Genomic DNA, 26262 nt, shown 5'->3' with positions numbered 1-26262 from the left:
GCACCTTTTCAATAATCTCTTCTTAGCAATTTGTTTTTTAAGTGGTTTGGACAATAGAACTGTGTACATGTTGTTAGTCTGAGGAGTTCTAACTGAATGCAATTTTTCCTTCCCGCTCTACCAAACTCTGATGTATTTCTTTCTTCTTTCAAACCATATATTTCTTCTTTCTTCACTGAGGTCTGCGAGTCCCTAGACCTTGAGACCAAGAATTCATGAATACTTTTTTTGCTAAAAAAACATACTCAGAGTTATCCACCAACTCAGGTCCCAGTGGAAAACAGATCCAAAGAGACAAGAAATTACGCTAACTCTTTCCTGCGGGCTAACATTCTGGTTGGGCTTCCAAGGTGACTCAGTGGTAAAGAATTCGCCTGCATACAAATGGACAGTGGTCAGACCACATATAAAAGCAGAACTTTGATCCCCAACCTGAAGCAACCTGCCCAGGAAAACAGCTCTTTATAGAGTAAACTCAGGAAGGCAGCCTGCTCTAAGGTAGACTGACAGGAAAGTCATGTTATCTCTCATGACAATCCGGAGAGCTAAACAGTCACTTCTGGAACAACTGTCCTCAAATGGCTAGTACTTGATTAATAAGTGACAGCTTGAGCTTCCCAGGTGGCACAGTGGTAAAGAATCCGCCTCTCAATGCAGGAGACATAAGAGATGCGGTTTCAACCCCTGGGTTGGGAAGATTCCCCTGGAGGTGGAAATGGCAACCCACTCCAGTATTCTTGCCTGGAAAATCCCATGGACAAAGGAGCCTGGCAGGCTATACAGTCCATGGGGTCACAGTCAACTTGGGGACCAACTGAAAACCAACCAGAGAAAGTCAAACACGCACCCCTAGTTAATCACAGGGGGTGGTCCACTTCTCCTTGGCCTTCCTCCAGCTTCCTCAGGCCAGCAACCTCTCATTGGGGCCCCCATAAATGTCCCCTTTTCTCCGATATGAAGCTTTCCAGCTACCCTGCCTGCCTGTGAGTCTCGGCCAAACACAAGTGATGGTGGCGGACTCCCCTGCTACAAGATGCTTAGAACAGACAGCCTTCGCTTTTCTCATTTGGCTGGTCTTTGTTCATTTCTATACCACCCACTCCACCAACCCGAGCAGGTGTGCATTCTAAAGCAAACCCCCAGGTGGGCTGGTGGCTCTCCTTCTCAAGGGTCTCAAGAAGGTTCTTTATTAAAATATGCTGCCAGCTCTAGGATGGATGTAGAATATGCAGAAAGAAAAAAGAGCAAATTGAAATTGAAGAGAATTCTGGACGGAAGACAAGCAATTGGCCATACTACAACCCGGCCAGGACAAGGAGCACGTGAACGATGGATGCACAACTAACTCCATGGTTGACTTCACTCATCATGGTAGGGAGTGCAGATGAAGGGACCAGAACCTGGGCCTTGATGGACAGGAGCTTCAACCACACAGTGAATCACGGATTCAATCCATGCATTTGAAACTTCTCCTGGCATGCCTACCTCTAGTGGGAAAAAAAGTGAGAAATCAAAAATACAGACCTTTGACACTAATAAATAAGTCTGTAGGGTATATGAATGTTCTAACACTAGGAAATCAGAATGACAAGAGATTTTTTTCAATGAGAACTGAGACATTCCTCTCTGCTCTTATAGAATTAGATTTATTTTTTTGTAGCTACAGACTCTGTAATGCGTATGACCTGTGAACGTAAAGCATGATACTAGTTGTTTGTTCATACAACAAATATTTATTGATAGTCTGAGATTCTCTTGGCCTTGGTGTTCAGCCACTAAGTCGTGTCTGACTCTTGATGACCCATGGGGTATAGGCTGCTAGGCTCCGCTGCCCATGGCATTTCCCAGGCCATATCCTCCTCCAGGAGATCTTCCTGACTCAGGTATTGAACCCGAGTGTCCTGCTTTAGCAGGTGGATTCTTTACCACTGAGCCTCAGACTCATTCAAAAGGCAAACAGGAGTGACATGACCAGACCTATGATCCAAAGCAATTGAGAATAAACTTCAAAATTAACTTTATGTTAAACATGCTCAAGTTTTGCTCACGCATTTCTTCACAACTGAGAGCTGTGTGTTTAAAGGCCTTGTCACCCTGTTATGCTTATTTTCTGTGCATTTCCACAGCCACTTAGAGTGTGCACTGTAATCTGAACATCTGGGAATAAATACATCAGTGTGGTTTCTTGGGCCAGGGATGGGTCTCTACCTGAAACACCCCGTCCTTGAGAACCGAGACCCGCCCCCCGCCACACTTTCCACACCTACTTGGGAAGGAGTAATTGAGTGTGGCTGGAGAGGTGGGGACCCTGGGGCCCAAATGCTGCTAAAGTTAAATGAAAAGCAACTTTGGACAACTGACAGCTTGGTGCTATCTGAGCTTCCATTTCCCCTCAGTGTCATCTGGCTATCCATCCACCATGAAACAGGCGGTCTTGGAGATGCATGTTCCCTTTCAGACTACAGAGAACGGAAACCCTCTGCTTCCAACTCCCCATCATCCCTTCGTGCACACACAGCTCGGACAAGGAGGCTCCAAGTCAGCTGATGGTCTCCAGGAATATCACCTAATGATCTCATCGTCCTCATGAATTGTGCTTACCACTCCAGGAGACTCTAGCCCAGGCAAATAGCTTGACTGTTATGGAACCTCTGGGAAAGGTTCATGAAGTCTCCCGTGAAAAACATCAACAGATGGTCTGTGCCCTGTGATGCCCTGAACTCCCTTTTCTGCCAATCCTGAACCGTGGCAAGTCCAGGCATTGAAAGACCCGCCTCAAACAACTATGTGCGGGAGTACTAAGTCACTTCAGTCATGTCTGGCTCTTTGCGACGCTCTGGACTGTGTAGCCTGCCAGGCTTCTCTGTCCATGGGATTCTCCAGGCAGGAATACTGGAGTGGGTTGCCATGCCATCCTCCAGGGGATCTTCCTGACCCACGGACAGAATTCGCCTCTCATGTCTCTGCACTGACTTTACCACTGCACTGACTTTAATCACAGGGGGTGGTCCACTTCTTTACTAGCGCCACCTGGGACACTCAAAACAAACTTCTAGAGAGTGTCATGCTGAGTGAAATAACTCAGACAGAGAAAGAGAAACATCATATGATATCCCTTATAGGTGGAATCTAAAAAGAAATGATACAAACGAACCCGCTTACCAAACAGAAAGTGTCTCACAGACTTAGGGAACAATCTATGGTTGCCAAGTGGAAGGATGGGGGAAGGGATAGTCACAGAGTTTGGGATCGACGTGTACACACTGCTATGCTGAAAATGGATAACCAACAAGGACCCACTGCATAGCACAGAGAACTCTGCTCAACGCTGTGTGGCCGCCTGGATGGGAGGGGAATCTGGGGGAGAGTGGATACATGTAGAGCAGAGTCCCCTCACTGTCCACCTGAAACTGTCAGAACATTGCTTGTTAACTGGCTATACCCCAATACAAAGTAAAAAGTTAAGAAAAACAAGCTTCCAGAAGAACTGACATTGCCTCACCCTCCTGAGACTCTGACAAAGCTCCATTGAGCGGTGCCGTCCTTTGCCAAATGGAACAGGAAACAGCCTGGTTCTAGTAACAGCTATTCTAATGAGATTGGGGAGCCAGCCTTGGAACAGCTAATATTCTAATGAGATTGATTGGGGGGCCAGCCTTGGACGCCACTGAGCACCACTGTTTATTTTCTCATGAGAAACTCAGGTGGGAAAGGGTATTTGAAGCAATAAGCCTTTTGCCCTTTGCCTTCATTAGGTAGGCTATAATAATTATCAATATTACCTAACAAAAGTTTTGCATGTTTTCATTAACAAGGTGTGACTTTTGGCTTGTGCCTATCACGCTTTTTTCCTCCCACGAGTTGATTTATTTTTTTCCTATTTAGACTACACCAGACACAAACAGGGCAACAGTTTGGTTTTAGATTCAATCAGCCTCTTAATGATATGACTGGATGTACACAACTTTCTGAAAGTTTCAAAGAGAAATTAGGACAGGGAAAGGATGATACACAGGACTGGCTGTAAGCTCACTGCCGGGCCAACTTCACCTCAGGTGGCTCATTGATTTGGTCTCATTGGAAACTTACACTAAAGGTGCTTTTCTTTTTTTCTTGTCAAATAATTTCTTTCCAGGCTTTGATGGTTTTGTAAGTGGAGGCAAGCTTATAAAAGAAGTATCAGAGGAAAAGAACAAGCTTAAATGATGCCATGAGTGAAACAGATGAATTTCAATCTCTGTAGGAGGAGGCTGAGCTCTTTGGTATAAAGCAGAGCAGATTCAGTACCAAAGAAGGAATTCAACTACACTGGAAAATGCAGTCAAACCCATCCAGGGAATCCTCATCTCAAAGGATTTGCCTAAAACTGTGCATTTTACCTGCAATTTTTTTGTGGTTCACTGGTGACACCATGAGATGGTCCTTTTTGTTGCACCATAAAGATGGTACACAGACAACAGCATATCAAAGAGAGACAAAGATGGAACCCCTTGGAGGGTGTGAGTGAGTGAATGAGTGAGTCACTCAGTTGTGTCTGACTCTTTGCGACCCAGGCAATAATACTGGAGTGGGTAGCCTTTCCTTTCTCCAGGGGATCTTCCCAATCCAGGGATCGAACCCAGGTCTCCCACATTGCAGGCAGATTCTTTACCAGCTGAGCCACAAGTACCCGGTCACAAAACGTATTTGATCTGCTACTTTGCACTCATGTGTCTGAATCTGTTTCAGGCATGCTTGTTTTGGTCATTAAGCCTTAGAGTTCTTGGCATTCTTTCCTTTTAAAATTAAGGAATAACAAAACAGGTTCTTTCTTTTTATCAAGCTCTGCACATGTGCAGGTGAATATAATTATAGGTACCAGGGATTCCAGCTCCTCGTGTCATTTCAGTTCCTCATTGCCAACATTGTCCCTCAGTGTCCCATTATTTGCCAGTGGGCTCCTTGGGAGAATAGAGATATGATGGCTCAATAGAAAGTCTTCGTGAAAGGAATATGTTTTTCACTGGGAAAAATTTTTAAGCATCTGCATAAAAAAAGATTTATGTCTACAATAAAGTGAAAAATGGGCTTTGGAAAAAAAGGCCTCACTGCAAATAGGCCTGAGATAACTTTAAACTGAGAGCTTTTAACCTGTTTTTCACAGAACAGATGCACTGAATCACCATTGCCTAGGAGCCTCCATTGGACTGGGGGGAACCCATGCAGGTGCAAAAGTGAGTCAGACACTACTGCCAGAACTAATGCTAGTAAGAACTAGCGGTGCTGCTGTTGCCATGAGGCATAAGACTAGTGATAACTCAGTTAACTAGTGGTTAATTCAGGGTCTCAGGTATGGTCCCAAGTACTCCTTATGTCTTTATTTCTCACCACTGTCCTATGAGATCGACACTATGTTCATCTCCATTTCAAACAGGAAGAATCAAAGACACAGAGAAGAAGTACTCTGCCCAAGTGATTTAAGCGAGAAAGTGGACAGTAACACCTCTGATCACTGAGCCGGAAATAAAAGGTCAGCAAGGAGAAGTAAGTCAGCCAGAGAAAGGCAAACATCGCATGATAACCACTTACATGTGGAATCTAAAAAATGATACCAATGAACTTATTTGCAACACAGAAACAGACAGACTCAGAGACTTAGAAAACAAACTTATGGTTAACAAAGGAAAAAGTTGGGGGGGGCGGCGGATAAATTACGAGGTTGTGATGAACATATACACCCTACTATGTATACAAATGATAACCAACAAGGACCTACTGTATGGCACAAGGAGCTCTACTCAATATTCTGTAATAACTTATAAGATAAAGGATCTGAAAAAGGATGGATATATGTATAACTAAACCACTTTGCTATATAGTCAGCAAAAACAAGACCAGGAGCTGACAGTGGCTCAGATCATGAACTCCTTATTGCCAAATTCAGACTTAAACTGAAGAGAGTAGGGATAACCACTAGACCATTCAGGTATGACATAAATCAAATCCCTTATGAATATACAGTGGAAGTGAGAAATAGATTTAAAGGACTAGATCTCATAGACTGAGAGCCTGATGAACTATGGACGGAGGTTCGTGACATTGTACAGGAGACAGGGATCAAGACCATCCCCATGGAAAAGAAATGCAAAAAAGCAAAATGGTTGTCTGAGGAGGCCTTACAAATAGCTGTGAAATGAAGAGAAGCAAAAAGCAAAGGAGAAAAGGAAAGATATTCCCATTTGAATGCAGAGTTCCAAAGAATAGCAAGGAGAGATAAGAAAGCCTTCCTCAGCGATCAATGCAAAGAAATAGAGGAAAACAACAGAATGGGAAAGACCAGAGATCTCTTCAAGAAAATTAGAGATACCAAGGGAGCATTTCATGCAAAAATGGGCTCAATAAAGGACAGAAATGGTGTGGACCTAACAGAAGCAGATGATATTAAGAAGAGGTGGCAAGAATACACAGAAGAACTGTACAAAAAAGATCTTCATGACCCAGATAATCACAATGGTGTGATCGCTCACCTAGAGCCAGACATCCTGGAATGTGAAGTCAAGTGGGCCTTAGAAAGCATCATTATGAACAAAGCTAGTGGAGGTGATGAAATTCCAGTTGAGCTATTTCAAATCCTGAAAGATGATGCTGTGAAAGTGCTGCACTCAATATGCCAGCAAATTTGGAAAACTCAGAAGTGGCCACAGGACTGGAAAAGGGCAGTTTTCATTCCAATCCCTAAGAAAGGCAATCCCAAAGAATGCTCAAACTACTGCACAATTGCACTCATCTCACACGCTAGTAAAGTAACGCTCAAAATTCTCCAAGCCAGGCTTCAGCAATACGTGAACCGAGAACTTCCAGATATTCAAGCTGGTTTTAGAAAAGGCGGAGGAACCAGAGATCAAATTGCCGATATCCGCTGGATCATTGAAAAAGCAAGAGAGTTCCAGAAAAACATCTATTTCTGCTTTATTGACTACGCCAAAGCCTTTGACTGTGTGGATCACAATAAACTGTGGAAAATTCTGAAGGAGATGGGAATACCAGACCACCGTTTGAGTAAACTCTGGGAGTTTGTGATGGACAGGGAGGTCTGGCGTGCTGCGATTCATGGGGTCGCAAAGAGTCAGACACGACTGAGCGATTGAACTGAACTGAACTGAAACCACTTTGCTGTACCCCTGAAACTCATGCAACATTGTAAATCAACTATACGCCAATACAAAATTTAAAAAATTTGTTTAAAGTCAGCAACAGGAAAAGACACTAAAAAGTAATATCAAAGATACCAAGGGCAAGAAACACATTTGCAGTTACCTTCATCAGGGGCCCTCTGCAAAACCCCATCTCGTGGTTCCAGCTCATGTGTATCAACTCTCAGCCCCAACCTGACAGCTCATCCTGTTCCTTGCCTCCCACCCATCTGAATCACTATTTCCTCCCTTGAAAAGAGAACTCCCCCTTGGTCTGGTCCTGCTGTGAGTGACGTCTATAAAAGTTGAAGGCTTGTTACACAGTAAATGCAATTCAGTATTTTCTAGATGCTTCAGGGTCTCTGTGAGAGGCATCATTTATTTTTCTGTATTAGAAGAATATTATCATGAAGAGCTATTTGCCCCACTCTGCTGTTTAGTAACTAAGTCGTGTCTGACTCTTCCGTGACATGAAATGTAGCCTGCCAGGTCCTCTGTTCATGGGATTTCCCAGGCAAGAATACTGGAGTGGGTTGCCATTTCCTCCTCCCGACCCAGGGATCGAACTCGCATCTCCCATGTCTCCTGTGTTGAAGGTGGAGTCTTTACCACTAAGCCATTAGGGAAGCCTTGCCCCACACTGAGTGGTCCCGGTTAGTTCTGTGTTTACATGTATCCAAAGAGTAGAGACATTGCCATCGCATCATATAGTCTATTTTTGGTGTATTACTTTTACTGTACTCTCCAAGGTTAATCAGTAGACTGAGAGCTTCGAATTGGTTTTTGAGACAAGGCCCGGGTTTTGTACCAGCTACTTGGCTGGCTGAAGCTCTAGTGATGAGAACCATCAGAGCTGCCACCTGTCACACGAATGCTGGCTTGAGGTCTGTGCGTGCGTGCTAAGTCACTTCAGTCGTGTCCAACTCTCTGTGACCCCATGGATTGCAGCCCACCAGGCTCTTCTGTCCATGTGATTCTCCAGGCAAGAAAACTGGAGTGGGTTGCCATTTCCTCCTCCAGGGGATCTTTCCAACCCAGGGATGGAACCTACATCTCTTATATCTCTGCATTGGCAGGCCGGTTACCACTAGCACCACTTGGGAATCCTGGCTTGAGGTCTGGCAAGACCTAAATCATCTCTTTCCCACCATAGGCTTAACTGAGGAATGAATGAAGTGGAAAGGTCTGAGAATATGGGATTAAGGACATAGGAACTGGAGCTACAAGTAAGGCTCCCTGCTGCTGCTGCTAAGTCCCTTCAGTCGTGTCTGACTCTGTGCAGCCCCATAGATGGCAGCCCACCAGGCTCCCCCATCCCTGGGATTCTCCAGGCAAGAACACTGGAGTGGGTTGCCATTTCCTTCTCCAATGCATGAAAGTGAAAAATGAAAGTGAAGTTGCTCAGTCGTATCCGACTCTTAGCGATCCCATGGACTGCAGCCTACCAGGCTCCTCCATCCATGGGAATTTCCAGGCCAGAGTACTGGAGTGGGGTGTCATTGCCTTCTCCGAAGGCTCCCTAGACAAATACTACTGCAATATTAAAGGGACACAGTGGAATGAAATAAAGATTATTTTAAACGGGAAACATCTGGGATACAGCAGATTCAGAGACATGCCTTTTGGAGTCCCCCTTATCTGACCAATTGCAGAGCTTTTTGAGAAGGAAGCTGCCATCAATCCTCTCTCTGGGGAGCTTCCAGCCAAGAAGGAGAATGACCATTAGCATGGCGATGAGAAATTGTATATATACATTTTATAGAAGCTACCAGAGCCTCCATTTATTTCCCCTAGAAACCCCATTTTCCCCTCCTTCCCACTATTACGCTGATATATAAAGCATTACTCTTGGTTGTTCAGTGAATTACTCAGATTATTGAGTACCCTGAATGCATGTGAATAGATGCTATCTTTTCTCCTGCTCTTCTATTGTCAATTAACTTGCATTCCCTCTCATTGCCCCTGACCGCTAAGACCCAAGTTGGTACAAAAGTTTTCCTCCCACAATCTGATCTGAAGCCAGTTGCTGGGTATATTGAGGCAAGCCAGTGGTGGCTCTTTTAGAGGCTGATTGTACTTGGTGGTACCATGCTAAGTGGTCTTTGGCTTTGGCTTTGGAGAAAGAAAACTCATGTAATGAAGAGCAAAGCCTGGAGAGATTGAACTGCTACTGGCTCACATGTAAGACTGCTGGGGATGGTGATGTGCGTCAGGACTACAGAGAGGAATGCCGCAACCACCCGGCCAGACAGGGCTTACGGTGGGCTCACTGATGGGAGGGCAACTGCACCACCAAGTTGCCTTTGAGCTGGTTTCCTGGCTGCAGAAAGAAGTTCGTGCCCAAGGTCATGGCACAAGTGGTTGTGTGGGTTCTTAGACACACCAGGTCTTGAGGATTGGGTCCTGGGCTGGGACCCTAGGCCATGGAGCTGGGACTGGGCTGTCTCCTACCATTCTTCCTTTGCTAAGAAATGCCTGAATCAAAATTAGGTGTCTTGGAGAAGGAAATGGCAACCCACTCCAGCATTCTTGCCTGGAAAAGTCCATGGACAGAGGAGCCTGGCGGGCTGCAGTCTATGGGGTTACATGGCTGAGAATGTGTGCATGAGGGTGGAGGGAGATGGGTTGGTAGCAATAAACTGGTAGAACAACAACAACAAAAAAATTAGGTGTCTGAGCAACAGATTTTATTTCTGAATAAAAGTCCTTCACATCTCAATATTATTAGTGAATCTTCTTTTGAGAATTTAAATAAATGCCATCTTGGAATCATAGCCGCCCTGGTGGCTCAGACGGTAATGAATCTGCCTGCAGTGCAGGAGACCCAGGCTTGATCCCTGGGTTGGGAAGATTCCCTGGAGAAGGGAATGGCAACCTACTCCAGTATTCCTGCTGGGAGAATTCCACGGACAGGGGAAGCTGGTGGGGGTCCACGGGGTCGCGAAGAGCCAGACACGACTGAGTGACTAACACTTTCACTTTCAATCATAGTACCTAGCATGAAGCCTTTAATATGGCTATCACTCAGTGAGTATCACTGAGTTAACTTGGATTATTACTAAAGAAATATTGAAAAACAGACTTACAGACATTGAAGGCAAATTTATGGTTACCAAAGGGGAAATGTGGGGAGAGAGGGATAAATTAAGAGCTTGGGATTAACATACACACACTACTTATTATATATAAGATAGATAACTAACAAGGGCCTACTGTATAACACAGGGAGCTCAATATTCTGTGAGAACCTACATGAGAAGAGAATCTGAAAATGAACGAACCCACGTAGAAGTAAATCAGTTTGCTGTATATCTGAAACTAACACAACACTGTAAATCAACTACAATCCAGTAAATTTAAAGAAAGAAACATTGACAAGTGAGACGCAGAATAAATTTAAATGAATCTGGGAAAAGTTGAGCTCTATTCCTGTATCTAATGAGTTATAGAAGCTGATATAGTTTATATCAATTCAGTTCAGTTGCTCAGTCGTGTCCGACTCTTTGCGACCCCATGGATGGCAGCACTTCCCTGTCCATCACCAACTCCTGGAGCTTGCTCAAACTCTTGTCCATCGAGTTGGTGATGCCATCAACTTATTTCAAAATAAAGACATTTCCTCTCCAAGTGGCTTCTATTTTTTCCAAAGCACCCGATTGTTTCATTAGTTTTAGTTGTTATACATTTTGTTTTAATAAGACCCATACGTCGCAGTTGGTCAGTCAGTCTCTTGTTTCTTTTTTTTTTTAAGTTTCTTTTTAAAATTGAATTACAGTTGATTTACAATTTGTGTTAGTTTCAGGTATATAGCAACGTGATTTACTACATCACTTTGTGTATGATTCTGTTATACATACACACATTTTCCATTTTTCAATTATTTTCCATTATAGGTTATTACAAGATATTGACTGTAGTTCCCTCCGTTACACAGTAAATCCTCATTGTTTATCTGTTTTACACACGGCAGTACACATCTGCTAATCCCACACTCCCCATTTATCCCTCCACCGCTTACCCTTTGGTAACGAAGTGTTCTTCTCTAAAAATAAGAAATGCTTCATTAATGTGTGTGTCATCCTTGCACAAGGGCCATGCTAATCTTCTCTGTATCGTTCCAATTTTAGTGCATGTTCTGAAGAAGTGAGTGCTGCTTCTGTATTTTAAGTTCTGTATTTTAAGTTGAACAACCTTAGTGGCACTTGACCTAAGTCTTCTGAAGATACTAATGCCCTTTAGTAAACAAACATTTAGGGTTCAGTACGAAGTGGCCCAGCAAGCTTGAAAAGGGCAGTGTATGTTCATAAGAGGAAATCGCTGGCTTAGTGGGAGCTAACACAGTAGTGTGAACAGGATCTCCGCCCTGACTGGTGTTAGAACTGCCTGTGGAGCTTTGGAGACACAGAGATGATCAGGTTCCACACCAGAGACTTGGCCTTAAGAAGTCTGGGGTCAAGTCTGAACATGTGTCCAGGCTGTTCCCAAAGGCGATTCCACGTTGAGCCTTTCTCACTTAATCTCAGTGTGTGGAGTCCCTGCTTGGGCTATATTGCTGTGACATAGGTCTACCTATATACCTACGACTTTATCCTTTAATCTGCATTATGGAAAACCACATGCCTCTGCCAACACCCTCCCTCCAGCCTCTTCATATATGGCAGTTGTCTCAGGATGCTAGCAAGACCAGGGAACAGCCTCATTCATGGAGCAGCTAAGAAACTAGAGGAAATGAGAAGCTTACAGGGAGAATATGGACTGCTTAATGGGGTGGGCTGTGTGGACCATCAATACTACAAACACACATACAAATGCTGTTGGGAATTTGAAAGCAGAACCACCGTGACTTCCCATTTTTGCATGTGTCACATGAATTTCTCAAAATGGCCTGGGAATAAAAATCACATTGCTTCCAGAAACTCTGGTGGCCTACAAAATCCAGTTTTATATAACATTAAGAAAATCATTCACCCACAGTCAACTAAAATTCAAATGAATGAAAACAGTACTCAGTCTATAAGAAAAAGTCACAAAACTCTCTGCTTCCAATATCAATACCTATATCTATGCGTGTGGGCTCAGTGGCTCAGTCCTGTCCGACTCTTTGTGACCCCATGGATTGTAGCCTGCCAGGCTCCTCTGTTCATAGGATTCTCCAGGCAAGAATACTGGACTGGATTGCTGTTTCCTCCTCCAGGGGATCTTCCTGACCCGGGGATCGTACCCACATCTCCTGTGTCTCCTGCACTGGGAGGCAGATTTTTAACCACTGGACCACCACAGAAGTCATCTCTATCTGTACCCATCTCATCTATCTATCTATAAATAGAACTGTAATTTGGTTGAACCTTACTTAGAATTGCAAAAGAAAGAAGAAGAGAAATATTTTTTTTTCCTGTAAAATAAGGTAAGCTTGACTACAAGTGTCTCCAGTGGTCTTCTATCAATTAGATTTATATCTCTTGGAAGCATTTCTGTCACTGTAGGTTATTCTCACTTCTAAATGTTTGACAAACTCTCCTGCCAAGACCTGCACAGAAGCGAGAAATGAAAGCTAAGTTCACTACCAGACCATTTGTATGGATGGTATCAAGGGGAGGTAGCTATTCCTGCTGTGTTTATAAATGTACTAGCAAAGAAGCATTTCCATTCATTTTCATTATAATATACTCCATGGATAAATAACTTGGCATTTCACATATGCATCCCTAAAACAATTTCTGACACATGGAAAACTGAACAAGACAGAATGAGTAGGTATACTGTCCTCTTTGTAGGGATTCATTGATTCCCAGAAGCACTATGATAAGGGATGACTACATACACACACAAATTACTTGACAGATGAAAATTTCAATAGCAAAATGTGACCATGCAGAATAATGAGCTTTAGGAAATAGAAGCAAAGCAAATAACACCCAAGGAGAGAGTCTAGACCAGTGGATGGAAATCCACACTGCTCATCAATCTCAACCGACCGACCCTCTCCCCACCCTACTGCCGTATTTTGTCCTGGGGTGGATCTACAGGCCTGATACCACAACTGTAGTGTATGAATGTTGTGTGTGATTAGTTGCTAAGTCATGTTTGACTCTTTGTGACCCCAAGGACTGTAGATTACCAGGCACCTCTGTCCATGGGATTTTCCAGGCAAGAATACTGGAGTGGATTGCCATTTCCTTCTCCAGAGTGTCTTCTGGACCCAGGAATTGAACCCTCAGCTCCTGACGTGTTCCCCTGCATCGCAGGCAGATTCTTTACCACTAAGCCACTGGGAAAGCCGTGTCTGAATAAGCTCTGTTTACTGTCCTTAAGTAAGACAAACTTCAAAGTGCTGCACACATATGACCTACAGATAAATCTAAAATTATTTGACTGTATATGGTTCTATATTTGTCAGTAGCACTCAAAAAAGAAACAATACTATCTCTTGTCTGTTTTACTCAGAGGGGAAAAGAAAGAATACAATTATGAAAGAAACCTATCTTCAGTTAATGAGCCAAGAAATGCCTATCCACCTGTGGCTAGGCATTTTATTTTTGGATTAGGCTTCCTGTAGCTGCTTCTGCATTTAGGGAATTAAAATAATTGGACCATGACTTTAAAATATCTTTTTTTCCCCCACTGATGATACATCTATGAATATATCAGCTATAAGTATCATAACTGATTTCCCCCATTTTCTACCAGGCATTTCCTCTTTTGTATCTAGCAGACATTTCAAACTTTAAGCCCTTAACAAAACTCCTGATTCTATTAGCTTGGGTCCAGTTTCCTTTTCCTCTCTATAGTGTTTTGCATCCCATTCATTGAGGCCTGCTGGCTCCTCCCCCTTTGCTACAGCTCTGGACCATGATACCATGATCTCCTTCCTAGACTCTGAAGTCAAGTCCTCACTGACCTTGCTTTCCGACAGTCTGGTCTCTGACCAGCAACCAGAGAGGACTTCAGGACCATAAATCCCATCATGTTCTTACAGCAAAAAATCTTCAGGTACCCTCTCTAGGCTTAAAGGTTTCTTTCACTCACCGTCACCACCTCCAACTGCTCCTGCCTCATTTACTGGCTGTAAAACACTGACCTTCTCACCACCTTAGGCACATGGCAGGCTCCCTCCTGCAGCACAGTTTTTGCTCTGCTACTTCTTTGCCCAGAAAAGTCTTTCTCCAGATAGTTTAACATCTGGCTCTCATCCATCACTGAGGATTTGCTTGGGTGTCACCTTGTAGAGGCCTTTCCTGAACTCTCATTCAACAGTTTCCTTCCCTTGTTACACTCTAATCCTGTAAACTATCTTGGTCATATCCAATGCAGAAGGTGAATACTGTTTGCTTCCTTTTGTAACTGCTTGCATTCTTGGACCATACAGTCCAGGAGGCAGGAACTTTGATGCTCTACTGGAATGAGCACATAGTAGGCACACAATTTGTTGCTGTTGTTCAGTCACTAAGCCGAGACGGACTTTTTGCAATCCCATAGACTGCAGTACGCCAAGATTCCCTGTCCTTCACTATCTCTCTAAGTGTGTTCAAACTCATGTCCATTAAGTCAGTGATGCTATCTAACCATCTCATCCTCTGTTGCTACCTTTCCTCATGCTCTCAATCTTTCCCAGGATCAGAATCTTCCAATGAAAGGAAATGGCTCTTCATATCAAGTGGTCAAAGTATTGGAGCTTCAGCTTCAGCATCAGTCCTTTCAGTGAATATTCAGGGTCGATTTCCTGTAGAATTGACTGGTTGGATCTCCTTGCAGTCCAAAGGACTCTCAAGAGTCTTCTTCAACCACAATTCAAAAGCATCAATTCTTCAGCACTCAGCCTTCTTTATGTCCAACTCTCACATCTGTACATGACTAATGGGAAAATCATAGCTTTGATTATTTGGACCTTTCTCGGCAAAGTAATATCTCTGCTTTTTAATACATTGTCTTGGTTTGTCCTTTACTTCCAAGGAGTGAGTGTCTTTTAATTTCATGGCTGCAGTCACCATTCTCAGTGATTTTGGTGTCCAAGAAAATAAAATCTGTCACTGTTTCCACTTTTTTCCCCATTTATTAGACATGAAGTGATGGGACTGATGGGATTGATGCCATGATAAATATTGGCCAATTGATGAATGAGGAGATAATTAATTCCACATTTCCAAAGTCAGCAGACAAGGAGAGAATTATGCTCACCCCTTGAAGTATCCAGCTATTTCTTAGTACAATATCTTGGCAACTGTATTAAACCATCACATCAGACATTTATGGTATGAGGACTGAAGTGCAGAGCTTCCAGTCTGAGAGCCAGACTTCCTTCTATTTAATTAGTCCCCAGGAAGTTTCAAATACTCTGCTTATTGTCTCAACAATGATACTTTCTATGTAGATAAGAAATTATGATCGGGCATAAAATTCATACTGTAGTCTTAATTAGCTTCAAATGTAATCCTTAAATCTTGCCTGGTGTTTCTCAGCATGCAGTTGGCTGCTTTTCTCTACGTAGTAAAGCTCCCCCTAGGGAACCGCAGCTCAAAAATGGTGTGTGAGGAAACAGCTTGTCAAAATACAGCAAATCCTTCAGAGAAGCACATTCTCCTAGCACCCACCCCTGGCCACGTGGGAGCAAAGGGAAGGTCATATCTGGAGTCTGCCAGGGTCAGGCTACCCTGCGACAGAGGTCTACAAACTGGGTCCTACGTGCCTGGGGACTTTGTGAAGATTCTCTGAGGGAACGCAAGGCTTGGGATTTTTCAGATCCTTGGCTTCCCTACACACTCTTCCAATAAACCTGATCTGCCTGAAAGCCCACCCGTATGCATGTTCACAGCCTCCCTCATCTCACTGGACAAAGTCAAGCCCCCCCTGAGTGGCAAACATTCCCTGAGTCCATTCTGCTTAAGAATGATCTGAATAGACATTTTCCCAAAGAAGACACCCAAACAGCCGGACTCACTGATTGGTTTGTCTAGTTAGACTAACTGGTATTCTAGGCAGCTGCCGTTTGTTTATTCTGTATCCAGTGGAAGCCAGGCCCTCAGCCTCCTTCCAGAAGCAGGAGTGGGTGGTTTGCAGATGAAGCCTGGATCAGAGCGGTGGCTGTTGCTGTCAGTGGTATTGTCTCTCATCTGTGGTTTCGGTTTTCCTCCCCAGTACTGCTCTCCAAGGATCACGCTCGCTCCAAATCCCTAAATCCTGTGCTCCATCCTGCCCAGGGACCACCTACTCAGCTGGTTGGGGGTGACTCTGAGAGCCAGCTGGGAAGCTGAAAAGCAGGGCGGCTGGACATGCTGCCTTAAGCAGACGTGGGCAGAAGACAAAGCCTGACTCTGTCAGTCTGTCCCTTCCCATTTGCACCTAATTACCATGGATGCAATCCTGTTTACCCATAGGAGGTCACTTACCTTTTAAGATGGGCTTCTTTGCAAATTGTACTTAATTATGGAATACGTGGCATTCATTGTCTGTTGCTCACAGATCATTACTGTCCAATTGAGTAGCATAGCACAGTCAATTGCTTACAATTTACAATACTGATCCAGAGAGGTGTTCCGCTTTCTAATTCAAATGTTTTTAGTTTAGTTGTGGTCCTTTGCATCATGGAAAATAGGTAACTGAACAGTTCCTCTACTTCCCCCTATAATGATGCTTTAGAAACAATACCCTGTACCTTCATTCAAGAATTATCTTTGTCAATATTCGTCACCCACCCTACCTCTTTGTACCTCCTACCTCTTCTCCCCCAGCCTGGACCAGCAGTGAGAACTGGCGAGAAGGGAGCAGTATTGCTTCTTGGAGTAAGTATGTGAGGTGTCACAGAGGAAGGTGTGTGTAACACAAGGATATACAGCATCAGGTCAAATGAGGAATGTGCAGTGAAGTCAACAGAGTTATTCCCTGGTCTCCCTATTGCCCAACATTCCTTAGTTCAGTAGATTAGCATCCTGCCAAGAAATCAAGGGTCAAAGGTGGGATCCTCAAGGGAAGCCATTAGCTTTTCCCCTTAGCTGATGCAGCCTTCACACCAAACCCCAGAGACCTCAGATTTGAAAGCAACTTAAAGCACACACTGCCTAGCATCACCTCTGCATATCAAAGAAAACACATTTTAATAAATCATCCAGGCAGAGGTATAAGGTAGCAGCCAAGGAGAGTATATTTGGGAAGTGATAAATAGTTTCAGCTCAGGAAAAAGCAGTTCTCAGAAGGGTAATGCCAACACTCTCATTTTTTGAAGGATGCTTTTGAAGCAGGGTTATATCTCAAAGTATTAATTTGTATATTTTCTATTTATTGTTCTTCTTTGCTTACTCATTGGTACCCTGTGGTCATTTTTTTCCTTCAACACTCACAGGCTTCCCAAATGATGGAGAACTCAGACACCCTGAGTGGGGAAGGGTGGTCCCAAGGGGACACCCTACTGCCATCAGAAAAACCGAGACAGTCCTCGTAGTCTTCTCAGCCCTGAGCTCTATTGTCAGCCTTACACTTGAATTTGATGTTTTTAACAGCTCTTTACACTCATCCTCATGATTCACTTAGTCTTTCACCATAAGGGGCTTTATTAAACGGAAAAGTAAGGTTAGAATCCGTTGTCAAACTGAAGAGACTCATGACTTGTTCAACTACATGTGTGTTATGAAAGGTTATCCTACAACAAACAGCTGACACGCTGTGCTAAGTCATTTCAGTCTGTCCGACTCTTTGTGATCCCACGGATTGTAGCTCACCAAGCTCCTGTGTCCATGGGATTATCCAGGCAAGAATACTGGTGTCGGTTGCCATTTCCTCCTCTAGGGACACTTCCTGACCCAGGGATCGAACCCACAGCTCTTAGGTCTCCTGCAGGCAGGTTGTTACCACTAGCTCCACCTGGGAAGCCTATGTATTTGCAAGAATTCATGCTTTGTTTTGACTCCAGCTATCAATCGCCTGAGTGGCAATGTTAATTGAAATCAGTTATTTCAAAGTCATTATCATTACATCCAATAATGTAAGGAGGAAGCTTGAATTAGAATCATTTTTGGAAAATATTTCTGTGTCTCTTGCAATCAAAGAAAGAGAATGTCTCAGAGAAAAATACTCAGGGGATAATGACTTCAGGTTTAGACTGTAGTCATTATGAAACATTTCAAAATTGGGAGAAGACAGTTTTCCAGATTAGCAGGCTGTTTTTATTTCTGATGGGTCTTACAGAGCTTTCAAGCAGTAGTTCTCAACCCTGGTTAGATATTACAACCCCCCAGGAAGCTTAAAAATAAGTGCTAATAACTGAGAGTCTCTGGGGGTGGGCCTGGGTGACTCCAGTATACAACTGCAACCAAACATGGTCTGAAATAGTGTTTTTCATCTGCTTTGGTTTACAGAGCAAAAATAAGGCTTGGAGCTCTAGTTTTAGGAATGCAGTGCTGATGCTGTGTTCAAGGAAGAAGAGTGAGGGTTGCTAAGTAAGTAAGTGTTAGTTCCCCAGTTGTGTCCGACTCTCTGAGACCCCATGGACTGTAGCCTGCCAGGCTCCTCTGTCCATGGGACTCTCCAGGCAAGAATATTGGAGTGGGTAACCATTTCCTTCTCCACTTACTTACTCACTTATAGGTCTCATTTGTCAAAGATGTTATGCTATACGTTATCAATGCAAACCAATATTGAATAATCAGCTAAATCGATAAATAACAATGGGAATTTAGTTACTGAAAGCACAATATTATGACTTCAATCTACTGCGCATTCAAATGAAACCTCATAAGTATCTGCCAGATCCTGGAACAGCCCTGTTCTGGGGCTTTCAGCAGCAAATAAGTAAGTGTCTCCCCCCGGCTCCCCTGGAGTTCATCTTCTAACAGAACGATGCAACACCTCTCTGTGGCTGTCATCACATTCATAGAATTCGAGGCATTGTGAGAACTTTCAAAAGAAGCAAAGAAAAAAAAAAAAAAGAAAGAAAACAGATAAAGATGTTTTTGCCTGTTCCTAAAGAGCTATCAGCTTGGGTGAGATGATACTCCTGCATCCGAAGCATTGTGCACTCATATGGGTCTTGTACCTTATTCCTTATGTGCTAAATTTGGGGGAATATGTTGATCAACATGAAAGAGTTCAAAGAGAGCACAAAACTAAACCCAGAGGACCCAGGAAGCTTTGTAAAAGGGGTGGAATCTTGCATATAGGATTCATCATTTCCGTCTTTCTAAATTCCATATACATGCATTAATAAACTGCATTGGTGTTTCTCTTTCTGACTTGCTTCACTCTATATGCAAGGCAGCAAAAGAGACACAGATGTAAAAAACAGACTTTTGGACTCTGTGGGAGACGGGGAGGGCGGGATGATTTGAGAGAATAGCACTGAAACGTATATATTACCATATGTAAAATAGATGACCAGTGCAAGTTCGATGCATGAAGCAGGGCACTCAAAGCCGGTGCTCTGGGACGACCCAGGGGGATGGGGTGGGGAGGGCGGTGGGAGGGGGGTTCAGGGTGGGGGACACATGTACACCCGTGGCTGATTCATGTCAATGTATGACCAAAACTACCACAATACTGTAAAGTAATTAGCCTCCAATTAAAATAATTTTTTTTTAAAAAAAAAGGAAAGAAAAAGGGGGTGGAACTTGAATTTGTCTTAGAGGATGGGTAAGGACTAGATCAAAGGGAGGTGTTGAAAGGGCAACTGTGAGAACTGGGGGTAGAAAAGCTCATGTGGAAAGAGAAGGGTAAGAGCAGGGACAGTGGGGAGAGAGCCCAGCGTGAAGGAGAGCTGTGAACTAAGGAATCAGCAGTATTGAGGTTGGATACACACAGTGAGAGTAACATTGTTTAAAGTCTGAAAAATGTAGACAGTGCAGAGATCTAGACATCTTCTCTGACTGAGAAACACATGATTGGACTGTGATGCACAGAGAAATATTCAGAATTTGTGTGCGTTCAGCTTCTAAAACCAACTAACTGGTGGTTAAATACTGATCATGCTCTTGAACCATTTGAACGCAGTGGTAAAAGCTGAATTTAACTAAAGCCCAGGTACAGTTAAAATACACGTTAGATTAACTCAGCCCTCCACCTTAGCAGACCGATAGAAGTAATGGGTTGCTTTGGTGGGGTATATATTACATATAACTCTACAATTTTAAGACACAATATCTAGCATAAATAAGAAATCACAAGACATGCGAAGGAGCAGGAAAATGTGACTGAAAAGTAAGAGAAAGGATAGTCAATACAGGTAAATCCACAAATAACCCAGAGAGCAGAATAATAGACAAGGAGTTTAACTACTGTACAGATGCTACGTATTGATTGGGGAAATGGACAACATGCATCCAAAAAAAAAAAAAAAAAAAAAACAAATAAATTCAGCAGAGAAATGGAAACTATAAGAAAGAACCATGTGGGAATTCTAGAACTGGAAAATACAATTTAAGAAATAAAGAACTGATATGAACAACTTTACAGAAGATTGACCCAGAACAGAGCCTTGAAGTAGAGTCGGGGAGAAAAAGCAAAAGGAAAAGAAAGGAAGAAAATGAGGAAATTTTTCTCTTAGAAACCATGATATATGAGTATTTCACATGCTTTGGAGGTTTGGGTAAGATTAAGAGAGACATGTCCAGACTAGGAAGTATGGAGACTCTTGGAGGAGCCTTAATACAAACTGCTTTATTGAAAAATACAATCAGGCAGCAGAGTTCACTTTGTGTCATTCATATCATGGAAACACTGAATATTCCTTTACTGGAGGACTTTACAAAGATCAAGAAGGCAGCTGTGGTTTGATGGTGGGGACTCAGAAAGCGTGAGAGCGACATAGTGATCCATCCAGGCAAGAGACCATGGGCATGCCCTGCACTCACCACGCTGTAGGCTGACATTGAAAGGGGAAGTACATATGAAGGAAAATGAATTTTAAAAAACTCCCTGAAGAAGTATCAACAAGACATCCTGATGGGTTTCCTGTCTAAGGATAAAGAAAAGAAAGAAAGCACTCCCCCCCGCCCCCCGCCACTCCCAGAGTACCCATTTCTGTTCATTTTCCATTTCTGGAAAAATGAGGGCAAATACAAAACTAGGGTTTGGGTTAGAATGGGGAGCAAAGGGGAGGATGACCTGAAAGCTCAAACTTCTGAGTTTCAGATAGAATGACAGAAAGCAGGTGTCTCATGATGGGCTGTGCAGGTGGGAGGCTTGTATCGGACAGAATTTCTAAACTGTTTCCTCAGCATGTAGAAAATGCTAACACATTCTGGGGTCAGAGCTGAGCCCTTCTGGGGGCTACAGATCTAGGTGTTTGCTTCCCAGACCTTCCTGTAGCCTAAGCACATCCAAGGTTCAGCACATTCTGTGCCCCGTTCATGGTACACAACGTGGAGAACTGTGGTCTGAGGAAGTGAGTTGAGGCACTGTTCCCTGCAGGAGACCCCGTGGTCCAAAATGATTTGCTGGTGAGACAGCCTGTGGGTCATCTCTCACACACACCCTCTATTCTAACATTTTAAGAGTAACCAGGTGGCTAAATAGATGCTTCTCCAAAGAAGACATACAGATGGCCAACAGGCATGTGAAAAGATGCTCAACATCACTAATTATTAGAGAAATAAAAATCAAAGCCACAGTGGGGCATCACCTCACACCAGTCAGAACTGTTGCTATTGTTTTAGTTCCTAAGTCATGTCTGACTCTTTTGTGACCCCATGGACTGTAGCCCACCTGGCTTCTCTGTCCATGGGATTCTCCAGGCAAGAATACTGGAGTGGGTTGCCATTTCCTTCCCCAGGGCATCTTCCTGATCTAGGGATCGAACTCTTGTCTCCTGCACTGGCAGGCAGATTCTTTGCCACTGAGCCACCTGGGAAGCCCTTTCAGAATATGACAGGTTAATCTTTCCCACTCTAAGCACTAAGAATAATAATTCACAATATTAGCACCTCAAAAAGAATAGTAGTTATCAAAAACTCTATAAATAATAAATGCTAGAGAGGGTGAGGAGAAAGGGGAACCCTCCCTCCTGTTGGTGGGAATGTAAACTGGTACAGCCACTAAGGAGGTGCCTCCAAAAACTAAAAATAGAGCTACGATATGATCCTGCAAGCCCATTCTTGGGCATAAACCCCTCAAAAGATGAAAACTCTAATCTGAAAAGACACATGCATCCCAGTGCTCATTAAAGCACTATTTATAATAGCCAGGGCATAGAAGCAACCTAAGTGTCAATAGACAGATGAATGGATAAAGAAGATGGGGTATGCATATACAATGGAATATTACTCAGTCAGAAAAAAAGAATTCACATCAACATGGATGGACCTAGAAACTATTGTATTAAATGAAGTCAATCAGGCAAATACTATATAGAATCACTTACATGCAGAATCTAAAATATAATAGAAGTGACTTTCTTTATTAGACAGAAATAGACACAAGACATAGAAAACAACTTATGGTTACCAATAGGGAAGGTGGAGGAGGGATAAATCACTAATATGGGATTAACTGATACATACTGCTGCTGCTGCTAAGTGACTTCAGTTGTGTCCGACTCTGTGCGACCCCATATGCAGCCCACCAGGCTCCCCCGTCCCTGGGATTCTCGAGGCAATAACACTGGGGTGGGTTGCTATTTCCTTCTCCAGATACACACTACTATATAAAATATATAAACAATATATATAATAACTAAAAATAGAAAAAGAGTCTGAAAAAATATATAACTGAATCACTTTGTTGTATACCTGAAACTAACACAATATTGTAAATCAACTATACTTCAATTTTCAAAGAGTAACCCCCTTGCCTCCCCCCAAAACAAGAGAGTAACAAGGTCACTTAAAATGAACCTGACTTTCACAGAAACACCAGGTGGTATTAAGTCTATGAAGTTAATATTCAGTTAAAAAGTTTAATACCATGCGCCATTTCATAGCTGTGACTCTCTGATGAGTAAACTAAACTGTTCAAGTCTGCAAATGAGGACCGTGGGAATTTCTTATCCTTTAATCTACCTTGAATACCCCTAAGGTTGATGCTGGAATATTAGTGACTCCTAATGAAATCAACACCTTGTACATTACCATATGCCTGCACCCGCCCAGTTTATACTGTCCCAAGCTCAGTTGCCTACATTAAATAGTCAGGATGAGAAAATGTGGGATTCAAAGGATAGTACATGCTTCAGGAAACAAGTCGTTTATCTTTTATCATTCCACGCCAAAGCCGCTATTTACCTGACATTGTTCAAAGACGCTATCGTATGCAAAACTGAATAGGGAATTTCATTTTATGTTAGAAAAAACAAGTGTGTCTCAGACACGGTAAATTTTCCTGAGCTTTCTTGGTTCTAAGTGAAGGAATCTCTAGATTTCAACTATGCATCTTAAAAGAACTCTTAGGACTTTTTGAGGAGAGACTTCTGGGAACTGCCCGATTCTCTTGTTCTATGATCCCAGTCTGGCAGAAGGGCTTTCTCTTCTCAAAGCATCTCAAGAAAAAGGCCGCTTTTTTCTCAAGTGGCGAAATCTAAAGCTGACTGTGCCCCTCTACAGACCAGCACCCTAGCTCCCGACCTGGCTGTCCAGACGCTGGGGGAGCTGCCCCTCCAGTCGGCATCACCTCCTGCGTCCCTGGCCTCTTCTGGGGCTTGCGGTGTCCTTCCTGGCCTGGATGCCTCACCTATCTACAGTGCCTGCCTCCTCCTTGTCTTATGGCCTCATGCGTCCTCTGGGTCAGAACCACTGGTCCATTCAATTTATGGTCAATGCATACTTTTTCTTTTTTTTAGAAGACCCACCCCACCCCAGTTACATGTGTCCTTGTCTACTCTGTAATTCCTTGAGATCCAGCATACCAAATACAATCAAACCCAAGGCAGAATGGCTAAAAGATTTTTCAAACTTTTAAAGTACTTTCTAATTTATTATTTTTAGTATTACCAAGGAAAAATAACAACTTATTTCCACATGATGAAATGCCACCCCCCCACCCACTGCTGGTAAGGGGAAAAGATAGCAGTTAACGTGCAGAAGGAATATAACTTAAAAACATGATTCTGTTAAAATCCTCTTTTCTATTTCTCAAGAATTGGGGTATTTGGGAGAGGCATTTCATTTCTAATGCATGCTCTCCTCCAAAGTTTTTCTTCTGAAACTGTTTGGCATAAAAATAAATACTGAAATGGTTCAAGTAAAGTTGGGTCTTTTTTTTTTCTTTCTCTTTTCTCTGAGGTCTTTAAGCAGAGGTCCTGACGTCTGAATCAACTGCAAATTGCTCAGTCAGTTTTGCCTTTTCCCCACATGGACTATTTCCAAGGGGCCAATCATTAAGTCTTGATTAATAAAATAATCATTGGCTCTTCAATTTATTTACCACTTGCCCTTCCAAGGAATTCTTATCTGCCAGACCCAGCCGCCAAAATTCCCCAACAGGTGTCTGAAGTTAATTAACAAAGAACCCAAGTCTTTGCTGGAAAGGGAGGCAGCATTTATGAGATTAGGCTCTGGGGTTTGGGAGATGAGGGCTCTAACACAGGCGCTTAATCTGAAGATACCAAGTTTTGGCCAAAGCACACAGCTCTCTGGCTGCTAGAATTTGGCTCCAGAAATCAAGTTATTAAAAACGAGTCAGCAAAGGGTGCTATGAAAAAGCACCTTATCTGGGAAAGCGGGCTTTTTTTAAAAATACTAATTGAAATTACACATGTTTTAATTAAAACAACATCTGCCAGGGTCTGAAGAAACATGTTTTGAAATGCAGAGAAGGTATGCCTCTAAAAATGTCCTCAAACCTACTTAATAAAGTAAAGCTTATACATTTCTCAGGAATAGAAATAACACACTGCTTTCCCAAGTTGCACTGAGGTTTCCAGAGACGCGAGTCTTTCCCTGGGCACAGATGGGATTCCCCAGGGTCAGGAACGCAGATAAAGAAGGTGCCCACGAGGCTGTGGTGAGTGGCCTGTGAAAGGTCTGCCCTCCAGGAGGGGATACCCACATCACAGGGGGTTCTGCTACATGGAAGCCACTGGCATGAGATGAGAAAGTAATAAAACGTGTGAACTTAAAAGGTAGCGCCACAGCTTTTAAGAGCCCTGGGAGATGCTGTGAGTACACTGTGATATTCTGAATACACAGAGGATGAAGACCAGGACATGTTTCACTCCTACGCCTTGTGACCCCATGGACTGCAGCACGCCAGGCTTCCCTGTCCTTCCCCATCTCCCTGAGTTTGCTCAAACTCATGCCATTGAGTCGGTGATGCCATCCAACCATCTCATGCTTTCTTGCCCACTTCTCCTCCTGCCCTCAATCGCTCCTAGCTTGAGGGTCTTTTCCAATGAGTTGGCCAAATAACTTAGACAAACTTTGAGGCATGATCTCCTAATCAGCATCTGGAATGCAGCTTCATGGAGATGGAGCAGAGACTTAGGTATCTATCCTGGTCGGGAAGATCCCCTGGAGAAGGGCATGGCTTCCCACTCCAGTAGTCTTGCCTGGAGAATCCCACGGACAGGGGAGCCTGGCAGGTTACAGTTCATGTGGTCACAAGAAGTAGACATGACTGAGCAACTACCACCAACATGTCCTCATGATTCAGGAAATGGGTAAGATATATCCCAAAGTTTTAATTAAAACAACATCTGCCAGGGTCTGAAGAACTGGCAGGCAGATTCTCTACCACCGGACTACCTGGTGAAGATCAGTGCTGCCTGCTAAGTCTCTTCAGTCGTGTCTGACTCTTTGTGACCCCATGGACTGTAGCCCCTCCAGGTTCCTCTGTCCATGGGGATTCTCCAGGCATCAATACTGGATTGGGTTGCAGTTTCTTTCTCCAGGGGATCTTCCTGACCCAGGGATCGAACCCATGTCTCCTACACTGTCACGGGGATTCTCTACCACTGGAATACCTGGTGAAGATCAGTGCTGCCAAGTCTAGAATTCCATGGGTATATACCTTGATATTTCAGCTGTGAGATCATTAAATAAAAGAGATTGTTTACAAAGCAGTACAACATTTAGGGCAGTTTGGATACAATGAAGGTTCCTCCCACCGCCCCCCGCCCCCCCATCCTTTTCCCCTTCCACATCTCCAAAGAAAAAGACATTTCTCACCAAGTAAAGAT

The 26262-nt window shown here is 43.3% G+C and overlaps 1 protein-coding gene and 1 non-coding gene across 2 annotated transcripts in view; both read right to left on the bottom strand.

The window, feature by feature from the left end:
- CTNND2 (catenin delta 2) overlaps nt 1–26262 on the bottom strand; it is a 1052580-nt gene that overhangs the window by 76045 nt on the left and 950273 nt on the right. The window lies entirely within an intron of this gene.
- On the bottom strand, nt 11217–11323 carry LOC133046919 (U6 spliceosomal RNA). Its single transcript, XR_009690614.1, has one exon. It is a non-coding gene; the product is annotated as a U6 spliceosomal RNA (small nuclear RNA).

This window comes from Dama dama, chromosome 25 (assembly GCF_033118175.1).
Source record: "Dama dama isolate Ldn47 chromosome 25, ASM3311817v1, whole genome shotgun sequence".
Classification (NCBI taxonomy): domain Eukaryota; kingdom Metazoa; phylum Chordata; class Mammalia; order Artiodactyla; family Cervidae; genus Dama; species Dama dama.
Note: the sequence above shows the minus strand (reverse complement) of the source record. Positions and strands in the feature narration are given on the sequence as shown.